General features: G+C 35.2%; 1 pseudogene; it reads right to left on the bottom strand.

Moving 5' to 3' along the window:
* Window positions 1-1,159: 1,159 nt before the first annotated feature.
* On the bottom strand, window positions 1,160-2,413 carry LOC148205217 (uncharacterized; annotated as a pseudogene).
* Between the last annotated feature and the right edge of the window lie 14,921 nt (window positions 2,414-17,334).

Genomic DNA, 17,334 nt, shown 5'->3' with positions numbered 1-17,334 from the left:
GGAGGACTTTGGATGCTAAGGCTACTTTCTCACTTTCTAGGGTTCTATCTTTTCACTCTTTCATTGTAATTCATATAGTTTCACCATGAATATGGTGAACTAAACATTTATTGTTGTTGGGAGAATCAATGTAATCCTTTTGAAACTCTCATGTATGAAATTTGTTCTTCAAAATCTTCTTTAAGATACATGCTTTCTTTTATTAATTGTTAGGGTTTTTCTCTTTGCTCAAAGCATGCATTGTTTAACTCATTCGACGTCATGATCATTGATTTTGTCGATATGGGCACATACGGGGAAATCTAGATCTAGGGAATCTCTCCCAATAGTAGTATAAACCTAGACATATGAGTATGATGGTTGGTTGCCTTTAAGCTTTTGTGCACTATAATGCATGATTAATTGCTAGGCAAACAAGACATTGTAAACTAGTGATTATGATTAGGCTTTCTTTGTCGAGACATCGGGTTTAAGGTAATTTAGAAAGTGACATTAACAATTAATAAAGAAAGATGAATTCCTGAATACATGAGAGTAAATAGGATGAAATTGATAAACCCCAACAACATAATCATCCATATTTCAATTCACGTGTTTTGTTTCTTCTTACCATTGATCAATCCATGCATTCATATTTACTTTTGAGTATTTGCATTTAAATCTTAATCAATCGGTTTTACAAGTCTTAGCTAATCAACAAATTAGACAACTGTCTAGGCCGTGAGTCCTATGGGAGAACGATACTTGGTCTTACCCGGTTTATTACTTGATACGATTCGGTTACACTTGTCGAGGGCCTAATAGTTTTTGGCGCCGCTGTCGGGGATTAAAATTTTTTTTATCAGGGTGCCTCCCAGGTAACGCTTGTTTAACGTCTCGAGGCTAACTCAAAATCCACCAATACCCATCAGTAGGTGTAAACCTTTCTTACCAAAACCCATCAGTAGGTGTAACAAACCTAGTATCCTTCAGTAGATACTTAACCACCTAGCATCCATCAGTAGATGCTATACCCAAAAGTTTCAACATAAAAAAAATGTCCAAAGTTTATAAAATTACATTAACCAAAAATAAAAACTAAAGAAATTAATGTTTTTAAATCACTGGGATGCCTCCCAGTAAGCGCTCTTTTAACGTCACTAGCTTGACCTAGTAAAGTTCAAGTTCCATCTTCCATGTTGGTGTTCATCTTATTGTCATCACACCAACTCATCAACTGCTTCCGGTCCACCTTCTTGACTCTCCTTGAATATGGAGCTTCAATCTCCATCACTCTATTCGCTTTATAGTCTTTCACAATCCACAACTTGTTCTTGAATCTTACATGTTTGCCAAGTTTGGGTTGTGCTTGCATCAAGTCATTATGAACCGTCTTTCCTTTGCTATCTTTTTCTTCTTCCCTAACCTGTGACAAGAAACAATTTTTACCTTTGAAGTCCGGCTTTGCATCTTTAGAACTAGTCATGGGTACATCTTTACATGTAGCTTTATGACTAGCCTCTTCCTTTTGCATCTGCTGCTCCTCTTTGAAGACATCTACAACCACCCTTTCCTCTTGGTCTTGAAGCACTATCATTCCTTCATCTACATCAATGACGACCTTGGTCGTTTTCATAAATGTTCTTCCAAGAATCATAGGAATCCTTTCATCCTCCATCTCCATCACCACAAAGTCTACCAAGAATTGTAGTTTGCCTACACAAACCATAACGTCTTCCACTACACCATAAGGCTTCTTTGAAGATCCATCCGCTATTAGCAAAGTCATCTCTATTGGCTTGACTTCAAGATCCCCAATTCGCTCAAGTATAGATAAAGACATCAAATTGACACTTGACCCTCAATAAAGTAGGACTTTCCTTATCTTCTCCTTTCCTATGACGCAAGGAATGGTAAAACTTCCTGGATCTTTTACTTTTGGAGGAAGTGATCTCTTCTTAACAGCTTTACATTCATTAATCTCCTTATCTATATATCTTTTCCTTGTGGAGATTTGCTTCATATGCTTTACCTGAGCTGAAAATTGTTGCCATGCTTCATTCACAAGTAGATCAACATCCACTTTCTTGAAGATATCTTTAAAATGCCCATATTGTCTCTCTTTCTCTATTCTCTCACACTCTTTCGGATAAGGAAGAATTTTTTCAATTTTTTTCTCTTCTCTCTTCTCTTCTTTCTCTTTTCTCTCATCCTCTCCTTTTCTCTCTTCCTTTTCTTCTTTCCTCTTTAACTCAACTCTTTTAACATGAACACTCACTAAAACTTTACACTCTTCCTTAGGGTTAACCTTAATATTAGTCCCAAAACTCTTTTCAGAAATATCTTCCAACTTCTTAGCTATTTGACCAACTTGCATCTCCAAGTTTCTAATGGCCGCTTTAGTGCTCTTGTGGTTGGAAATAGTCACCTGCATAAATTATTGAAGAGTTTCTTCCAACTTTGTTGATCTTTCATTGAGTGTAGACACTTGTTGCCATAATGATGGTTGCTACTGTGGCCTATTGAATTGCCCTGATTGTCCAAGTTGTCCAGCTTGTCCTTGACCTTGACCCATGCTTGGGTGAGGTTTCCACCCTTGGTTGTAATTACCTTGGCGGTATGGAAATTGATTGGACATGGAATTTTCATCTTCCAAAGCCTCTACTGGAAAAGCGCATTTTGACCATTGATATGGTCACCACCACATAGTTCACAAAGTTGTTGAACCTGTGCAACTCCCTTTAGCTCCTTTGGCAATTGTGCAAGTGTCTTTGTTAAATTCTCCAACTGTTGAGTTATGATTTTATTTTGAGCGAGCAAGGCATCATTAAATTGCAATTGTAGAACCCCTTTCTGCAGAATTGGAGTTCCTCTTTCACTATGCAACTCGTTATCATTAGCCATATTCTCTATTAACTCGGTTACTTCCTCTGGAGTCTTCCATTTGATATTACCTCCCGCTGAGGCATCTAACATCAACTTGGTTTGTGAACCAAGACCTCCAAGGAAAAGTAGGACTACTGCTGCTTCATCAAAGCCATGCGTGGGAGTCTTTCTCAACAAGCTTTTATACGGATCCCATGCTTGACCTAATGTCTCCTCCAAGCCTTGTCTGAAAGAAGATATCTCTTGCTTCCCTTTGTTGACTTTAGATTGTGGGAAGTACTTGTTTGAAAACTTTGCAACCACAACTTCCTACTCTGTAAAACTACCTTCTGGAAAAGAATTCAACCATAACTTAGCATTGCCTCCCAATGAGAAAGGAAACAAATTAAGCTTGATTGTTTAAACCTTTGTGGTGAAGGTTGTAAAAGTGTTTCTGGCAGAGGGAATAGTTCTCTAGATGTACGGATTCTTATCCTCCGTCTACTCTCGTCCAAGCCTTCAAGAAGAGGTTTTGAATTTTTCTTGCTTCTCGTCCGAATTGCTTCTTACATACACAAGAAGACAAGTTCCTATAAACAATTGTTAGCACAAAAAGATAGAAAAGATAAATAAAAAGATAGAAGATAGAAAGATAGAAAGATAGAAAGATAAAACAAATAAAATCAAAAAGACAAAAAGGTAAAAACAAAAAGATAAACTTACAGTTACAAAGATCAAAAGATAAATCAAAAAGATAAAAAATACAAATCAAGTCAAAGTTAATCAATAATCACACAAATAGACTAGTTAAACCACGAGTCCCCGACAACGACGCCAAAAACTTGTTAACACTTGGCAAGTGTAACCGAATCGTATCAAGTATTAAAACTGGTAAGACCAAGTATCGTTCTCCCAAACGACTCACGGCCTAGACAATTATGTGATTTGTTGATTATCTAAGACTTGTAAAATCAATTCTTTGAGATTTTTAAATGCAAATTACTGAAAAGTAAATATGAATGCATGTATTGATCAATGGAAAAGAAGAAGCAAAACACATGAATTGAAATATATGAATGATTATGTTGTTGGGGTTTATCAATTTCATCCTATCCACTCTCATGTATTCAAGAATTAACCTTTCTTCATTAAATTTAATGGCACTTTCTAATTTACCTTAAACCCGATGTGTCGGCAAAGAAAGCCTACTCATAATCACTAGTTTACAATGTCTTGTCTCCCTAGCAATTATTCATGCATTATAAAGCACTGAAGCTTAAAGGCAACCAACCGTCATATTCCTATGTCTAGGTTTATACTACTATTGGGAGAGATTCTCCAGATCTAGATTTCCCCGCATGTGTCCATATCGACAAAATCAATTATCATGCTATGAATGAGTTAAACAATGAAAGCATTAAGCAAAGAAGAAAAACCCTAACAATTCATGAAAGAAAGCATATATATTAAAGAACAAATTCAATACATGAGAGTTTCAAAAGGATTACATTGATTCCCCAACAACAAAAGAAGTTTAGATCACCATATTCATGGTGAAACCAGATGAAATGCAATGAAAAAATGAAAGATAAACCCTAGAAAGGTGAGAAAGGAGCTGTAGCATCCAAAATCCTCCTCCAAGGGGTGAAAGAATGTGTTTCTGCTTCGTTCCAGCCAAAGATACTAACCCTAGGAAGACTAAAGCCTCATATAAACTTCTAAATATTACAGAAAAGTAAGTCGAAGCCCTTAAGAATGCCACTCAGTGGTAAATACCGCTCAGTGGTAAATACCGCTCAGCGGTAAGTGCGTGACTTCTATTCTGCCCCTCAGCTGCAGTTTTGCCCCTCAGCGGTGACTGCGGGTCTTCAAAGTGCCGCTTAATGGTAAATGGCACTGAGTAGTACTTGCGGCTTCTTCCTTTTATGCACTTTTTCTTCCTTTTCTGAATCCAACTCCTAGCTCCTTCAGTTATTTCACTCAATTCATCTTAAAACCTTCAAAAACAAAGAAATCAAGCATAAAACCTGTCCAACTCTTTTATTTCCAAAACTTCAACAAAAACATGATTCCAAGCTAGTTTCTAAGTCATAAAGCTTGTCTTTAAGGTCAAATTTAAGTATAAAATAATAGTTTTTCAATTGTTATCATAAAGCCACCACGTCCTCTGCCTTGATTGTCATTTCCTTGATGAATTAACTAGGCTAAAGTGACAAAACATATCAATTCTTCGATGAGATCCCTTAGATGTCAACTTTCTGCTGTGGTATGTCCTATGCTTTGGTGGTAGGAACACTTTTTTGTAGGGTCAGCTTTAGGGGAAGGTTGTCAAGGTTCAAGGAGGTGGATGAGCTCTAAATTGAATGATTATCTTAATATGACATCCTTGCTAGAATTTAGAAGAGTGTACAAGTTGTACTGGGTTGTAGTCTGGTTACCAACACCGTTATTCCTACTCTTTCCTCCTGTTGGGATGATAGGCTTTTTCAGCCTCTTTAGTCTATTTTCTTCAATAGCCATGTATTTGGCTACTCGTTCTCTTAGATCATCCATGTTATTTGTCCTTTTTGTAAAAAGAGAATCTAAGAAGGGTCTAGGTTGAAGACCATAAATCAAAGAGTGGTGATCTTAGATGGAGTGAGGTCCAATATTGTGGTGTTGCAAAGGTGAACCTCTCCATGAAGTGTATAAGGTTCTCGTTTTCCCATGCTCTATGTATTTCAAGGCAGCTAATGTGGTGGGTACCATTTTGAGGTCTGTGAAATGGACCTTGAACATGGTACTTAGTATGTCGAAGGAGTCATCCAAGTATGAGAGTATCGTATAGTACCAATCCAAGGCTGGTCCATCCAAGGTGATAGGGAACAACTTGCAAAATATCCTTTTATCCTGAGTATGAATACTAACTTTGCCAGGTCAGTTGTTCCATCATATTTATAGACGTTGACAATGATCTCCTTTTGGATGCTAGCCTAGGCTACCTTCGTTGTGAAGGGATGGCAGTTTTCTATGTCAGGTGAACATAGGTAACCAACCTCATCCTAGTAATTCTAACGTAGGAGATATCTCTAAGTTAGCTCGACACTTCTCCTGATTCATCCGTTTGTCAAGATGTTCTGTAAAGCTTTAAGATTTCACTAATTCTCCCACTTGGGGTGGGTGGTATTTTCTTGAACTGCAGTGTCCCCTCGAGTGGTGAGATCGACCACAAGTTTCCTCATCTTTGCATTGGGTCAATCTATTGCGATTCTTATGTGATTTTTGTCGAGCAAATCAACTACGGCTTCTTGGGACTTTCATCGTGCTCCCAAACTGCGCTTCACCTAGAAGTAGCGATGGCTTCCCTTGTGTTGTACTATTTTTCTAGGGAGATTCCCTAGTTTCAATTTAGTGCCAAGTATGCATTATGGGTTGACGAGTCTTTTGTTGATGATGAGGATATGGGGTAGGCCTCTCACTCTTAAGGTTAATCAACTTTTGGTTCAGTGTTTAGAGCTTAGCCTAATGTTGGGCACATATGGTAGTGAGCTCCTCATTACAGTGTTTGTGTTGTTATTTGTTTTCCTAGATTAACATTTGTACCTGATTTTGAAGGGTTGTCTATGATTTAGATTCCATTTGAAGTGATAATTGAACTAGGCACTAGGTGGTGACCATGGAAGAGTGAGGCTGAGACAAAGTTTTATCGAGGACCTAGAGTAGGCCCCAAATGTTCTTATTGAGGAATCCTGATGCGTACTTGATGGCAAATTCCTTAGCCATGGTCAAACACTTTCAAGAGAGTGAAAGTCATTCCTCAAGATGGTGTCAAGTAAGGTTTGACTATTGTATTTGGCCATGTAGTGTAGGTTTGTTTAAGGCTTGTATTAAGGCCTAAGTAGCATAGGATTTTCCCTAAGTTAGATATCCAAATCAAGTAGAAAGTGTGCTTCATGTGTCATGCTTCCATTGGAGAGGATTTTCTTTTTAAAAGGTAGCCACATGCCACACCAAGAGTGGAGAAGATTTCTTTTTGGTAGTGACCACATGTCCCTCCACCATTAGAGAGGATTTGCTTTTAGTAGTGGCCGACACTCTAGGAATGGATATGATTGTGTTTTGTGAGTGGCCACATGTCCTCCCATCATTAGAGAGGTTAGAAGGCCTCATTTTTGGCCAATGAGAACAAAGGTGGGAGATCATGCTTTTAGGGTTAGAAGGAGACACCTTGGCCTATAAATAGAGGTGTCTCCACCCTTGTATTTCATCTTTGGAATTAGAAATGTTATGTTGCCAAATTGTAGCCTCATTCTTCCTTGATCAAGACTAGAACAACCCTAGAGGCCCTTCTAGTCACCAACCTCATGAAGTTGGCCTAACCTCTTCTTGAACCTTCAAACTACACACCATCTTCATCCTATCATTCGAAGCCAGGAGCCTGTCACCACACCACCATCATTTGCGCAACATATCTCTCATTTTCCACCCATTTTCACAACCATATCCATCATAGGAACCATCTCATTGCGTCCTTCTAAGCTTTGGCCCAACCTAACTTAAAGAGGTTGTCATCAGTACTCTTGTAGGCTGGAACACAAGGGGAGATCCACTTGTAAAAAATTCTCTAACGTTCAAATCAGAAAAAAAATTAATTTTTTAATAAGAAAGAATGACTATGAGTGAATTTGTATTTCCTGAAAAAATACTATATGTATTTATAAAATTTTAAACATTAAAATCTATATAATGAAACTAGTAATGTAATATCAATTAATATCAATAAAATAATAATTTATCTCAAATATATAATAATAATAATGTAACATTTTATCTAATATTTCAAATATTTTATAATGATATAATAAGTCTTCCATATATATCTCTTAAAGTATTTTCTAACCATTTTAAGTGAATAAACCTTGTTAAATTGTATTTCTTAACATATCTATTTTATTTTATTTTATTTTTTAATTGCAAGAACTCTTACAGAAAAGTTGCAAATTGTGTAAGAAAGTGAGTTTTGAACTTTTGAATAACGGTGGGTCGCACTAGCGTCACCATTGCATCCTGTCTCCTCATGCACAGCACTTTTGACTATCAACGCGGTTTCATATGATGAAAGATAAAAAGGTTAGTCACGATTCCTTATGCTATGTTCATTTTGTTATTCAAATAATTTAAATTCTAACTGAATTCATAAAAAATATATTTTTTAATTAAGTTTAACTTTTCAGTATAGATAATAAGATCCATCTTTATGATTGTTATAATTGGAAGATGATTATTTTCTGTTGTTTAAGAGGTTGGAGCCTTGAGTTTGTCGGTGCAAACAATGTTCAATTAATTTGAAGACAATGAATGTCTCAAATCACGTTTTGATTATGCTAATGCCATATATTCGTTATCTTTGACCAAAGGGAGCATCTCAATTAAAATGAAGTTAAACTATTATTGACAGTTTTAAACTATTCAAAAAATTTAAATTTAAATTTTCAACGTTAAAACTAGTGGACCTGACCAAAACTGATTATATCAATTATTATGCAAGCATACAAGATAAATTAATCTTACAAAAGATAATAAAATCCCAAATTACAAGTTATGATTATGTTTTCTTATTTTATAATGATTTGATAGGAAGTGAGCCGATAATTTTTGATGATTTGAAGATAAAATTTATGTTAATTTTTTTGGGATTTGGAATGAAAGAAAGTAGATTTAGGTTATGTTTCCTTCCAATGATTTCCTATTGAGAGAGATAATAAGAGAATGATTTGCAAGTGACACTAATGTTTGGATTCACGGAGTTGAGGGCAAAAGAAAGAGGAGATTAATGGGATTTTGAGGTTTTCGAATGTCGCTTCAAGTGAGACGATTTAAGGTTGATACATAAGCAAATGCAAAGACAATTATATTCTTGTTGTAATAACATTTTCTTCACGTACATAGTGTGATTCGTGACATCCTTTTTTGTATTTTTTTCCAGTAGTTTCGTTAGGGATGGAGTTTGTGAAAATTTGAATGATGTGATAAATAAAAAAAATGTTTCCAAATTTTCAACGTCTTGGCAATATTGTTTACTACTCCAAGACCGAAATAAAGTTCCACAATCAATTAGCCTGAACTATGGCCTCAAAAAAGCATGCCACAAATTCAGCTTCTATGGTGGATGCAACAATGTAGAATTTCTTGTATCCATGTAGCCAACAAATTTTGAATCTATATATCCAATCAACTTAAGGTGATAAGTTTTCCTATAGTAAGAATATGATTGTTTGTTTCTTGTAGGTATCTTAAACTTTCTTTGCAGCTTTCCACTGATCCAGTCTTAAATTACTCTGGTATCTACCAAGCATACGAACTACAAAGCTAATATTTGGCCTCGTACAAGTTTGAACATGCATCAAACTCCTAACAACATATGCATAATGGATATCTTCAATATATTTCCATTCTAAATCATTATTTGAACATTGCAAGAAGAATTTAGTTCAAAGGTTAGAATAAGGAGAAATATCGGTGCACACTTATGTAACAAGGTTTGAGAAATCAACTTGGTTCTACATCTCGACAATGTTTGAGGCTTGAAGGTGGGAAGTTGAGGAAGGTTTAAGGTTAAAGCTATAAAGGGTATAAGCCATGAAGTGTATAAAGAAGGCATATATCTAGTTGGAGGCTAAGATGGGGCAGAGCTTTGAAGATCAGTAAAGTAAAGTAGTGTTTTTTAAGTAAGAAGGAAAAATAATGTTTTGATGATAAGGAAGCATACTAAGAGTTTTGTACACAAATCAATATCAGTTAGAGGTAGTTTGATCTTCTCAGTAATAAAAGAAATTAAAGTTAAGATAAGAATGGATGTTTTAAGTTAAGTAGCCAATATAGGAGAAAAGTTTGACCTTGAACATGAGGTAGAGGGTTTCAAGTTCCAGAAAGACAAGAATATCGTTAAGATTATTCTTGTAAGGAAGTGCAACTAATAATGCCAAAACACAACCAAAGGAAAAAGAAAAGGAAATGTCTGGAGTAGTTGAGAGGGTGTTTGCAATATTTGATGTTAAAGCCGTTAGAACATATGGTCATGTTCAACATGTATGTTACGTAAATGGTGGTTGTGTTAAGTATTCTGGTTTGGTTGGGGCAACATATACGTTACATGCACATGTAAATTAGTTGGTTGGGACATAATCTTGTAGATGAATTGGTTTCTTTCCGATCTCATTTTTGTAGATTGTGGTACTAAAGAAATATTGTTCCATGCTAAGTACATGGATGTGCATCAAGTTTGATTCAAGTTGAAAAGAAAGGATAAAGTGTTATGTGGGCGAGTGTTGTATGGAAAACGTCAGTGAAGAATTGACGCAAGGGATCGTTGTGGTGGAAGAATTTTTAGATGTGTTTTGAAGCAGATACTAGGACAATGAACTAGGAGTGGCGAGGTTTACTATTGCATTAGTGTCTGAAGTAGAACCAATGTCAATAGTTCCTTAGATAGTTTCTGTTGAGAGCATGGAGTAAAAGAAGCAGATGGAGAAGCTATTAGAAAGGCAATGATGTAGTCTTGTGCGTCATCGTGGTAAATTGCAACGTTGGTAGATCTTGAAGGAGAAGTAAGTGTATGTTGATATCTTCAAAAGTGAATTTTGGCTAAGGGAGAATTGGTTCTAAGGAGTGGAAACAATGTTGAGGAAAAGGAATGCTAATGTTATTATGAGAAAGGGAGTTCCAAAGGGTTATCAAGTTTATATAAGTTTTGAAGGAGGTTTTTCTAGGGAGGTCATTTTCTTGTCACTATTGACACGAAAGGATCATTCGTTTTAGTAAACAAAGGAATAAGAATGTATGTGGATTAGAGTTGAACAACAAAATAATGGTAAGTTATGTTTCTCGATAGTGGGAGGTACATGAGAAGAATTATCTTACTCATGACTTGGTGGTTGATGCATTAGGGAGTCCTTTAAAATAACAAAGATGTCATCTTTATGAGGATTAGTTAAAAGTGTTTAGTGATCATCAAGAGCTAGCAGTGTGGAGTTGCACAAGAGAAATGGGACAAGAGATGAAAGATATGAAGTGAGCTATAGTCTTGTATTATTGTGAGAACCTTGAACTGAGAAGTTATGGTATATGATTAAACAAAAGAGAAAATTAAGTTGTTGCTTTGATGATGAAGATGTTAGAGTTGGTGAAAAGTTCATGGTTTGAGGCTTGAGGTGGAGTTGTGAGGGAGACTTCACTCGTGTAATCACCTGACTGGAACTAGTGAGTTTCTCAAAATAATTAGGAAAAGGTTAATCAAACATTCTTAGTTTGAGATGTATCATAAAGTTGCTAGGTACTAATCAAACTAGTTATTTCAAGTTGAGAAAAGATATGGTTCTAAGGATATTATGGAGTGATGTTTACTCGTTAGCAGTTTAATAAGTGTAGACAAAGTGTTAGAATTTGGTTTCGTCATTGCAATAATTGAAGGTTACTATTTGAAAGTGGGATAATAGTAAAGGAAGCATGGTGTCATGAGGATGGTGATGGATAGGGTGACAAAAAATGTTCACTTATTGTCGGTATGTTAGGAGTCGTGTGTGATCAAGTCAGTTGAGTGGTACTTCAACGAGGAAATATGGTTGTGTGAAGTGATATTTTTAGATTTTGGTAAATTCTACAAGAGGTGGTGGAGAGCATATGGAATGTGAGTTCAGTATATCATATATAAATTGGTTAGTCATGTGTAAAGGATCATTCAAGCTTTAGGTTTGAGGTTGAGAAGTTGCTTTGGGAGCATGGTTAGACAATTATACACTATTGAACACTATATCACTTAGAATAGAGGAAAGGCTTTTAATTAGTTAAGGTATTGGGGTTCATATGTCAGACCTGTCTAAGTGGTTGTTCTATGAGAAAATGAGGATAACATACTTTTCCTTCTACTTGATGAATGAATTTTCAAGGATAAAAAATTTTCTTATTAGGAAGAATGTGAAGACCTAGAAAATGACATTTTAGAAGTGATAGGGTTTAAAACTAGTGAGACTAGATTAGTTTAATATTAAAAGGTTTTAATATAAATAGTTTTATCATGAAAGAGTTTCATTATTTTAAAATATACAATCTCTCTAGAAACCACTTTTCAAGAGTTCACTCTAAGGGTTTTTCCCTTGCTCATCTAATTGAAGAATCGAGACTATAATATTCATTATTGTAGCAATCTCTTCAATTTGGACAAATCTGTTTCTCCTTCCTATAAGTTGAGTTTAATCTTTCTTTCTTGGTCTTTTCTATTATAAGTTGCTTGTGGGCATTATTCCACTTGTATGCCTCCTTTTATTTATCTATATGGGTTTTTTTTTTCAGTGATCATAGCGGTATGTCTTGATTGTTTTTGTGATGTTTCTATCTATAGATAAAGCATCCTGAAAGTTAGGAGTTTCGTTGGTTAGGATATTGTGATATGTTGGTCAGGTAAGGGAAGCTAATTGCATTGCTATAGTTATAGATATCTTGAAATGTGTAATTGCATGATTGAGTTGTGTGATGAAATTTGATCTACTAAAATTGGTCTGTTGGATGCTTGTCATGTTGAATTATCTTAGTTGAGTTTTGTGTTGATTGGAGAACTTAGTATCTGATCAATTGAGCCAATTGGTATGTGCCCTAACATTAAAATTTGTTATTGACAAAAGTACTAAGAAAGAAATACCAATATGACCATTTGAACAGGTTCCATTTTTCTCAAATCAGGAATTTCATATGTTATTTTCTTATACGACATTGACTGGTGGCAGGCTGGCATTGAGCACCAATTCATTTAGCAGGTTTGGGAGCATTTTAGTTCCAGTCCATTGAGCTTCAATTTTGGACTGCTAAGCCCCATAAATTGCGATCGTTTGGAGATGAACGGTGTCAGGGTGTCATTGAGCGCCATCCTTGCACTACATGTCTAAAGCATATTAGTTTCAGGATGTTAGGCAGAAGTATGTCACTGAGCATGACGTTTTGCGAGATGAATGGATTTGAGCACTATGGCTGGCATTGAGCACCACTTGTTGCGAGAAGTCTGGCGCTAAGCACCACCTCTGAGTGTTAGTGTGTATATTTGAAAATTTCTTCTTCTTTATCTGTTTGAGATAAATGTAATGTAATTTATGTATGTTTAAGATCATTATGATGACTATTTAGGTTTGATTTTTTGAAGGTTAAACTAATTGTTGATTTATGAAGTTATTATGCAAATGGTTAATATATTCATTGGTAAATATATATATATATATATATATATATATATATATATATATATATATATATATATATATATATATGCATGTGAACATATTTGTAACATCCCAAAAATACATCAATATACTATATAGTAGAATGATTACAATTAATAATAATTCAGTTCAGTCTTACACTAGCATGACGTACGCTCATGGCCGAACGGCCTTACAGAGTGAGAGAGAGTTGTTATATAAAAACAATACATAAGTACGAGTCTGACCGAACGGTTTACAAAACAGAATACCGAACGGTCATACCTATAACGATGAGAAAGAGGGGAAAGACCGCCTCAATACAAAACTACCCTACTGACCGAACGTCCTACTGTTCGGTCTTAACTTAACTTCTACCAAATTCTCTTCTTCCAGCGCCTCTTCCAGGAGCGCGTCTCCTTCTGCTCACATCCACACGGATGATCATTGCAACGACAAGGACGGACGTACAACAAGACACCACAAGGAAAACACAGGGTAAGCTTATATAATTTAATTCATGCATCAACATATATTTTAAACAATCCAACACACAATAGAAATTCAACATACGCATCATACAAAGCCTATCACTAGAATGATCGTCCGGACTGTATGACATCTGTGTAGCTACGACGTTCGTGCACCCGGGTGATGTAGTAACTGGAATACTCTCATCAACTGCCACCCGAGGTTAATCCTATATGTCCAAAGTACCCCTAAGGACTAGGACCTCCTGCCGTTCCCACACATGACCTACCCTCCTCTACATGAGGACGAGTACTCACGGAACATCAGGATGAATCGACAGCTTAGCATTACCACAGTCATACTTTACAACTTTCAAATATTCACTCATGAGTCGTTCCTCCCCAGAACGCTCGTTCATATTTCACATCATTTCATTAGTCTCATATACTCTTCATCATTTACTACCCATCATTTTAATTTCAGCTATATCACAATTTCTAATAACTTCAAATACCGAACGTTCAGTCCTCACTCAGAACGAGGATTGAACACTAAGAACGAGACCGAGAAGTCGCTCGTTCCAGATTAGAATAAAACCAAAAGGGTTACTAATAGATTTAGGAATAGACCGAGTACAATCATATACCATATGACGAACATTATTTATAACATGAATCAGTTGAATGAACTGACTCTCGTAAGTTCAAACCAATACTCAAGAATAAATCAAGTACGGGGCTCTAGGCCGAAACCAATGAATGTAGACATGTCAAGACGTTAAAGAACCATGTTTAGAATAATTCATCTACAGAAACCTAATGCCGGTCAATGACCGAACACGGTATAGGAGATTCTACTGAAATTGGACGAACGCTATTTCATCAAGATTGATTTACTATGAACGGGTACGAGCGCTTGGTATAAGACCAAGCGATACTCATTACAAGAGCTTGGTGTGAGACCGAGCACTAATAAACTTCAATTAAAAGATTAATAAATAAGATATTATTGGACTTGTGTCTAAGAATAACTACCATATACACTTACATATATATATATATATATATATATATATATATATATATATATATATATATATACCAGATCTATGTTTGTCACTGAAAGCTCAGATGCAACTACGCTTGACCAAACGCTCAAGCACATCATTACTACAAGAAGGCGCTCGTCCTCAACTAGAATTCTTTCCAAATGAAAGAATTCAATGTCAAACCAGTTTACTAGGAACACCGAACGGTCAAAGACCGTTCAATGACGAACGTACATTATCATAGGAAAATTTCATATTCAGTACTCATTTATCTTCAACTCATTTCTCATTACATAATTTCATAACTTTATAAAATCCATATCATAATCAATTTGCATACTTCTTACACTCCATATCATACTAATAACTCATATTCCACATAAACAATCATATCAACATTCATACAATCCAAACATATCAACCATCATGCATAATATTCATTCAGTCAAATAACGGACGTTCATACAGTGCAACAACATATAAATTAAATTAAATAAGCTTCCCTTACCTCTAGTGTGAACGATCGTCTTAGAGGCAGAAGTATGGTTTGTCTGACTAAAATCTCTTCTACCCTTACGTTCCACAATTCTTAAACTAACCAACAGCCAGAAACCAAAAATGGATCAGACAAGGTATCAGCATGCAACCGAGACTTGGTTTGCATGTACTATAGAACGAACGACTAAGGACAAAAGACTTACCAGTTTTAGAACTTGGAACTGTTCGGTTCAGATTGTAGCTTGGAACGCCGGGAATGCTCCTATGGTGCCTGAACGGTGATCGGAGTAGAGAAAAGGTGAGTTTTAGTAGAGAGAAGGAAGAGTTTCTAGAGAGAAGAAGGACATATGGAAGATCAGAGTTTGGAAAGAAGAATGTGCATGCAGAAGAGAGTGGGTACGGGTTTTCAAAAAAATCTATTTTTGCTTCCCACGTCCAAACGGACGTCCGCTCTCCTGCCGACATCTGCCTTCCACTATCTGATTTTCGAATCCTCGTTGATTGACACCTGGCGTCCACGCAGAGGGTTTTGGGTGCGTTTTAAATGACTGACAGGAGGGGTTTGGGTGCGTTTTTCCGAGGTCTGACAATATTGAAATGAGGATGAGTATTTTAAATGTGTTTGGGGTAATTTCATGCATCTCGTGGGGAGATTTTATGGTGGCGATTTATTAGTGTAAACATTGATGTGGAAGTCTAGACGTTGAAGGTTATCATGTCATTCTAATACCCATTCAAGCTCACGTATAGTAGAATGAGGTATGTGGTGAAAAGTGCAAGAGGTCCTAGTCTATGAGTTTTACCTTGGCAGCCAAAGATGTGAACGGATTGACCTTATGTCTGGTAAGGTGAAACCCATTGGCAATGACTCTATAGAGCAGTAAAGGCCACCACAAGTGTAAGACCTCCCGAGATTTCACATCAATGTTTTATCCGTATAATTAAGTCTAGTATGAGTCTTCATGTGTGATATGGTTGTTTTTAGAAATGAATGATGTATGATAATAATTCTATATTTGTTTTATGAAAATTCTTTTGCAGATTAGCTTATTTTATTATTTCTTTGATGTTTTCTTGTATCTATGTTGTTTCTTTTGCGATGATCATCTTATTGGTGTGAGCAAGTAAGGAGTATGTGTTGAAGCATCTGTGGTGAAAGACAATGATTTAACATAGTTTTCTTCTTGGTAGTCTAGTAGTTATCCTTAGTTGTTTTTAGATATATTTAATATTAAGATTATTTTTTTTATAACTGTATTGTATTGACAATATATTTATAAGTTTGAGACAAATTTGTTGTGCTTTATTAATGTTATAACTTCTCATTTTATTCGTGGTAATCGGTTAAAAATAGAATGTTATACTATAAATGATAATGTGAAACTAAAATAATTAAAACAATTAATAGATGACATTAAATGATCACAAAAATAATTAATAGATGACACTAAAATAATTAAAATAATTAAACTAAAATACAAATTTAACCATAATGATCACATTTTTTATTTTCAATAAAAATAAAAATTATATTGAAATGAAAAAAACAATTAATAGATGACATTAAATAATTCTAACAAAAATGGAGAAAAAAAAACTATTAAACTAAGAAAAAAATCATTAAAACTAAATAACCTTTCAAAACTTAAACAGAGAAATCTCAGGACTAATCATTCTTAGTTTTTTTTAATCTTTTCTTAGTTTCAATATAAAATTCATTAAAATAGGATTGGAGTGAGGATTGGATTTCATTTTTTCACCAGCTTTTGTTCGATGAGAGAGCTAGCATGCTTAGTGAACCCAACAACACATAAACTTTATGAAGCGATGAATAAAGTAGGCACAGTGGACAATTATCAAAGACTGTTACTAACACAACCTTTCAACCATTAAGCATTAATGTACAAAGAAAACAACTCAGAATGCAATATCCTTAAACTCAATTGATTACTTTATGAGAACATCATTTATGAGGACATCATTGCGGTATCTTCAATTTGGAAACCGAACTCCGCAACGTGGGGAAACTGATATAATAAATAAATAAAAACAATATAGTTTCATTTTTCTTGTACCTCTTTTATATAAATCTGCAATTTATATTATTCATCTAATAGTGTTTTAATTTAAGTTATAAATTACAAATAAAATATAAATTATAATAGTGATATATTTTTCTTTAATAAATATATAAAATTAGAGTAACTATATAGTACAATAAAAAGATGAATAGACACATCAGCTTTATTT

Source organism: Vigna umbellata, chromosome 1, assembly GCF_029865625.1.
Source record: "Vigna umbellata cultivar VRB3 chromosome 1, Vumbellata_1.0, whole genome shotgun sequence".
NCBI classification, from domain to species: domain Eukaryota; kingdom Viridiplantae; phylum Streptophyta; class Magnoliopsida; order Fabales; family Fabaceae; genus Vigna; species Vigna umbellata.
The sequence above is the reverse complement of the archived record's forward strand: the minus strand, read 5'-3'. Positions and strand labels throughout refer to the sequence as shown.